Below are 6,103 nucleotides of genomic sequence, written 5' to 3'. Positions count from 1 at the left end.
CATTGTGCCCGGCTGAGACCTTCTTTTTAAATGTAGGAATTTACAGCTATAAATTTCCACCAAGCACTGCTTTCACTCCCTCCCCAAAGTTTGGATATGTTGTGTTCTCATTCAAATTTGCCTAAAGGTATTTTCTAATTTCCCTTGTGATTTGGTCTTTGAATCACTGGTTGTTTAAGAGTGTGTTGTTTAATTTCTGCATATTTGCAAATTTTCTGGTTTTCTTTCTGTTATTGATCTCTAGTTTAATTCTGTCATAGTCAGAAAAGATATTTTATATGTCAATGGAAGTTTGGTCACAGGGTGTGGCCAGTGGGTGAGTGGACCTGCCCTGTGGTTAATTTCCCAGACCTGAATGCAGAACTAGAATAGACATCTCCAGGAACTGGTAGAGTCACCACATGTGCTCCCTGACCCCTGGGGTCAGGAGTATTCTGGTATGCCAGGTGGAAGGCCCTTGAATTTCTCCTTCTTTTTAGGATAATAATTAAAAACTAATTCTGAATCCTTGGGAGAATTGCAGAGATAAGGAGAATTGCATAGATTTGAAATATGCATGAGTGGTGATTCCTATCATATCTGCATTTAACTGATGTGTTTGGCAAGGTCAATGCATCCTGTAGAATAAAAACAGATTATTATAACTTAATTAGATAGTGACTCCAACTGCAGCTGCTTTTCCAGATATGGGATCTTGGATAGAAAAGATACCTGGAAATGTTGGGGACAGTGTTCTATAGGCTGCAGCATATGATGTGAATCAGTGATCAACAAAGGTGCCTTTTCACAGCCAAAGTGAATACCCGGGTCTGGGAGTCCAGGGGTCGAGGTGGGAGTGGTGTCTCTGCTACACCCAATAACCCACGTGCAGAGACTTTGCTTCCCATGCCCAGCAACTCTGACCTTTTCTGATTCAGATATCTTGGATGCCAGGGGAGGGATGCTTCTGCCAGGGGACACAGTGGTTCTACTGAATTGGAAATTGAGGCTGCCTCTTCGCCATTATGGGGTCCTCATTCCATGTAACACCAGTCAAATAAGGGACTGTGCTACTGGGTGGAGCGATTAGTCTCGATTTCCGATGGGAAATTAGGTTGCTGCTACACAGTGGGGGCGAGGAGAACTGTATTCTGCAAGCCAGGGGCTTCTGTGGCGTGCTTGCTAACACTTCTGTGTCCCAGGTTGGAATCATTTGAAATTACAGCAATTTAACAACTCCAGGATCACTGAGGATTCAGACCATTCTGGAAAGAAGCTTTGCGTTAGCTTCACCAGGCAAAGGGCCCCAACCAGCAGAGGCACTAGCTGAGGGCACAGGGAATGTGGGGATTGGTAGTACAAGGACATTAAAAAATTATGTGACAATAACAAAGATATGGAGTCAACCTAAGTGTCCATCAGTGGATGATGGCTAAAGAAAATGTGGTACATACACACAATGGAACACTGTTCAGCCATTTAGGACATTGCTATGAACTGTTGAAAAAAAGGAATACTATTCAGCCATAAAAAGAATGAAATCATGTCTTTTGCAGCAACATGGATAGACCTGGAGGTCTTTACCTTAAGTGAAACAAGTCAGACACAGAAAAACAAATATTGTTATGTTCTCACCCATAAGTGGGTGCTAAAAAAGGTGTACACATGGACGTAGAGAGTGGAATGACAGAAAATGGAGACTCTGGAGGGTAAGAGGGTGGGAGAGGGGTGGATGATGAGAAATTACTTAATGGTACGATGTATGTTATCCAGGTGATGGGAATACTAAAAGCCCTGACTTGATCACTACACATGTAACAAAACTGCACTTGGCTGGGTGCGGTGGGTCACGCCTATAATCCCAGCACTTTGGGAGGCCAAGTTGGGAGGATCACTTGAGGCCAGGAGGTCAAGACCAGCAAGGGCAATAAAGGGAGACCCCGTTTCTACAAAAAATTAAAAAAATCAGCCAGGTGTGCTGCGCACCTGTAGTCCTAGCTACTCAGGAGGCTGAGGCAGGAGGATTGCTTGAGCCCAGTAGCTTGAGGTTACATTGATCATTCCACTGTACTCCAGCCTGGGTGATAAAGCGAGACCTTATCTCTAAAAAAAAAAAAAAAAAAAAGAAAAAAGGAAAAAAACCCAAATTGCACTTGTACTCCATAAATTTATGTAAATAAAAAAATTATGTGAAAAGTTGATCCTAAAATTCATATGGAAATTCAAGGGACCCATCATAGCCAAAACATTCTTGAGAAGGAATAAAGTTGGAGGACTCACACTTTCTGATTTTATTTTATTTATTGATTTATTCTGAGACAGAGTATGACTCTGTTGCCCCGGCTAGAATGCTGTGGCATCAGCCTAGCTCACAGCAACCTCAAACTCCTGGGCTCAAGTGATCCTCCTGCCTCAGCCTCCTAGGTAGCTGGGACTACAGGCATGTGCCAGTACACTTGGCTAATTTTTTATATTTTTAGTTGCCTGGCCAAATTTCTTTCTATTTTTAGTAGAGACGGGGTCTCACTCTTGCTGAGGCTGGTCTCAAACACATGAGCTCAAGCGATCCTCCCACTTCAGCCTCCCAGAGTGCTAGGATTACAGGCATGAGCCACCACGCCCAGCCTAATTTTAAAACTTACTACAAAGCTGTAGTAATCAAATCAGTGTGGTACTGGTGCAATGATAGACATATAGATCAAGGTAATAGAATTGAGAGACCTAAAACTATAAAACTTTTAAAACAAAACTTAGGAGTAAATCTTCATGGCCTTGGACTAAGCAAAGGCTCCTTAGATATGACATGAAAAACATGGGGAACAAAAGAAAAAATAGATAAATTGTACTTCTTCAAAATTAAAAACTTATGTGTATGAAAGTACACTATCAAGAGAGCGAAAAGACAACCCACAGAATGGGAGAAAATATTTGCAAACCATATATATCTCATATAAGGGACTTGTGTTCAGAATATTTAAGTAACTCTTACAATTCAAAATAAAAAGATAACCCAATTAAAAAACAGCCAAAGGATCTGAGTAGACATTTTTCCAAAGAAGATATTCAGAGGGCCAATCAGCACATGAAAAGGTGCTCACCCAATATATTACTAGTCATTAGGAAACTGCAAATCAAAACCACAAGGAGAGGTGGACACCTTTTTTGGCCTCCACCCATCTGCACCCAGATGCTCAAAATAAATAAGCATTTTGCTACACATGAAACTTCGTGTCTCTCTCTCTTGGCTCTGGACCTAACATTTGGTGCCAAAACCCAGGGAGGACACGCTGGGTGGACATGACCTCCGGGTCTCTAGCAGGCCAGGCTTGCAACCCGGGAAGCAGTCGGCAGCGGCAGCTCGTCCTGGGCTAACTCCCGAATCCTGCCTTCCTCTGAGTCCCTGGGTCACCGGTAAGGTTTCCCTGGATGTTTGAACTTATTTTATATAAAATAAAAAAAACCCCAAACCCACAAGGAGATACCACTGCATACCACAAGAACTACTCTAATAAAAATGACAGGAAATAGTAAGTGTTGGTGGCAACATGAAGAAATTGGAAGCCTCATGTGCTGCTGGTGGGAGCGCAAAATGGTGCAACCAACGTGGAAAAAGTTTGGAAGTTCCTTAAAATGTTACGCACAGAGTTATTACTCTCAGGTATCTAAACCTGCAATTCTGCTCTCAAGTATATAACCAGGTGAAAGGAAGAGACACGTCCACACAGAAATGTGTATGCCGGCGTTCACACCAGGATTACTCACAGTAGCCAGAAAGTGGAAGCGACCCTCGGGTCCAGGACTTGATGAATGGGTAAACTGTGACTGAGCGGTACCGTGGAATGTGATTCCACTATGGAAAGGAATGAAGTACGGTCAATATCAATACATGCTAAGGGGAAGAGGCCATCACAAAAAAACGAGGTATTGTGTAGCCAGAACATTTCTCAATCTACAGAAATCCACAGAGACGGACGAGCGCTTGCCTGGGGCTGCAGGGGCAGGGGCCGGAGGATGACTGCTAACGGGCACAGGTTTCCTTTCGTGGTCATACAAATGCCGTGAAATTGAAGTGTGGGATTGGTTGCACAACTCTGGGACTACATTAGAAACTACTGAAGTTTACACTTGAAGTGGGCGAATTGCATGTGAATTATGGATCATTACAAGTGTTTAAATAATTAATGATGACATCAGAACCAGTTGTAGCAATGAGGCTGTGTGCATTTTCTTGTTATACGTGTATCAGATATTTCCCTCCCTTGAGTTGCCTTATTTTCTATGAAGGTATTGATGATGGTGATTAGGTTTACCATTTAAGTCTTTTAGTTACAGAATATTCACCTGGTATTGTGGCTGCAATGAACGTCACCGAGTGATGCATCTGACGGCTGTAGAACTTTGCTGGCCCCCAGGCCACCCCGAGGAACAGAATGACATGCTGTGCACAAAGGCTACTGCGTCTGGGGTTGGAAGCATGAAGTGAGAGCTGAGTGGAAGCCGCTATGGTACCAAGGTATGTGGGGCCGACTAGGGGCCCAAAGGGCAGTGGGCCATGGTGACCTACCGCAGCTCAGCCGCACGCCCGTTGCACTTTCTTTTTTTTTTTTTTTTTTTTTTGAGACAGAGTCTCACTTTGTTACCCGGGCTAGAGTGAGTGCCGTGGCATCAGCCTAGCTCACAGCAACCTCAAACTCCTGGGCTTAAGCGATCCTACTGCCTCAGCCTCCCGAGTAGCTGGGACTACAGGCATGAGCCACCATGCCCGGCTAATTTTTTTGTATATATATTTTTAGTTGGCCAGATAATTTCTTTCTATTTTTAGTAGAGACGAGGTCTCACTCTTGCTCAGGCTGGTCTCGAACTCCTGACCTCGAGCGATCCACTCGCCTCGGCCTCCCAGAGCTAGGATTACAGGCGTGAGCCACCGCGCCCGGCCCCGTTGCACTTTCTGTTCTGTGACACTGCTGCCGGAGCGCTGAAAACTGCGTCTCCCAGATGTCCTCATGGCTGCCTCCTGCCCGCGGGCCGGCCGAGGGCCCCTCCCGCCCTCGTGCCAGGCAGCAGCAGGCTGTTCGGGTGGCACCATCCTCCTAGCAGGCCCTGCAGCAACTGCGTAGAATCCAGCCCTTCCCCACAGCACTCGTCAAAAATCCCAGCACGGGTCCCACGGCGCACCCCACTCCAGGCCTCCAAGTTCCTAGCCAGCCTCCCAGAGAACCCCCAACGACCCTTCCTGGTCTTGGTATTCACGGCCTCGTGGGGCCCCCTCCCACACCAAATCAGGGGTGGCTGTGGCCAGTGGAATATGATGGAAATGACGTGGTGTGACTTTCAAGGCCAGGTCACATAAGGCAGTGGCACTTTGCTCTCGTGAAATGCTCTTCTGGGAAGCTGCTGTGGGGACACACTCAAGTGGCCCGTGGAGAGGCCCATGAGATAAACTGAGGCCTCCTGCCCACAGTCAGCGTCAACTTGCAGGCCTCATAAGTGAGCCACACAGAAGGGTCCTTGCAAGGGACTGTCATCCCCAATCACACCCTCAAAGGACGGAAGCCCCAGGCAATATCTGACTGCAGCCCCAGGAGAGACCCCACACCCAAACCACCCACCCAAGCGGCTCCCAAGTTCTTGACAAAGCAGAAATTATGAGCAATGAGAGACCACTGTCATTTTAAGCCACCACGTTTAGAGGTGATCTGTTACACATCAGTTAACTCCAGTGACCACCTCTCTGCTTCAGTGCCCCAGCCCCAGGGGGGGAGCCGCTTCCTGCACTCAGTCATCTCTGGGTTACTTCAGGATCCATTTTTCTGCCTTCCCTGTCTTTCAACACCTGTGTAAACAATTCCCTGCATTCAATGCCCTACATTTGAAATACCTAGTGTGGTTTCTGTCTTCCTGATAGGGCCCTTTAGTTTTAGAAGGTGACATAAAGTGTGAAAGTACTACATTCCTGAGTGTACCCCGTCTCGCCACACCTAGCCTTTGGAGAGCCTTCACTTGTCCTGGCTGGGCCACCACCTCTGCTCCATGTAAACCTGGGCTGCAGGTCTCTCCTGCCCTCGACACCCCCGGCCGGCCCCGCCCCCTGCATCCCTGTCTCCTCGTCAGGCTTCTAATGCCT

The sequence above is a fragment of the Lemur catta genome, chromosome 2, assembly GCF_020740605.2.
Source record: "Lemur catta isolate mLemCat1 chromosome 2, mLemCat1.pri, whole genome shotgun sequence".
Taxonomy (NCBI): Eukaryota; Metazoa; Chordata; class Mammalia; order Primates; family Lemuridae; genus Lemur; species Lemur catta.
This window is presented reverse-complemented; position numbering follows the sequence as displayed.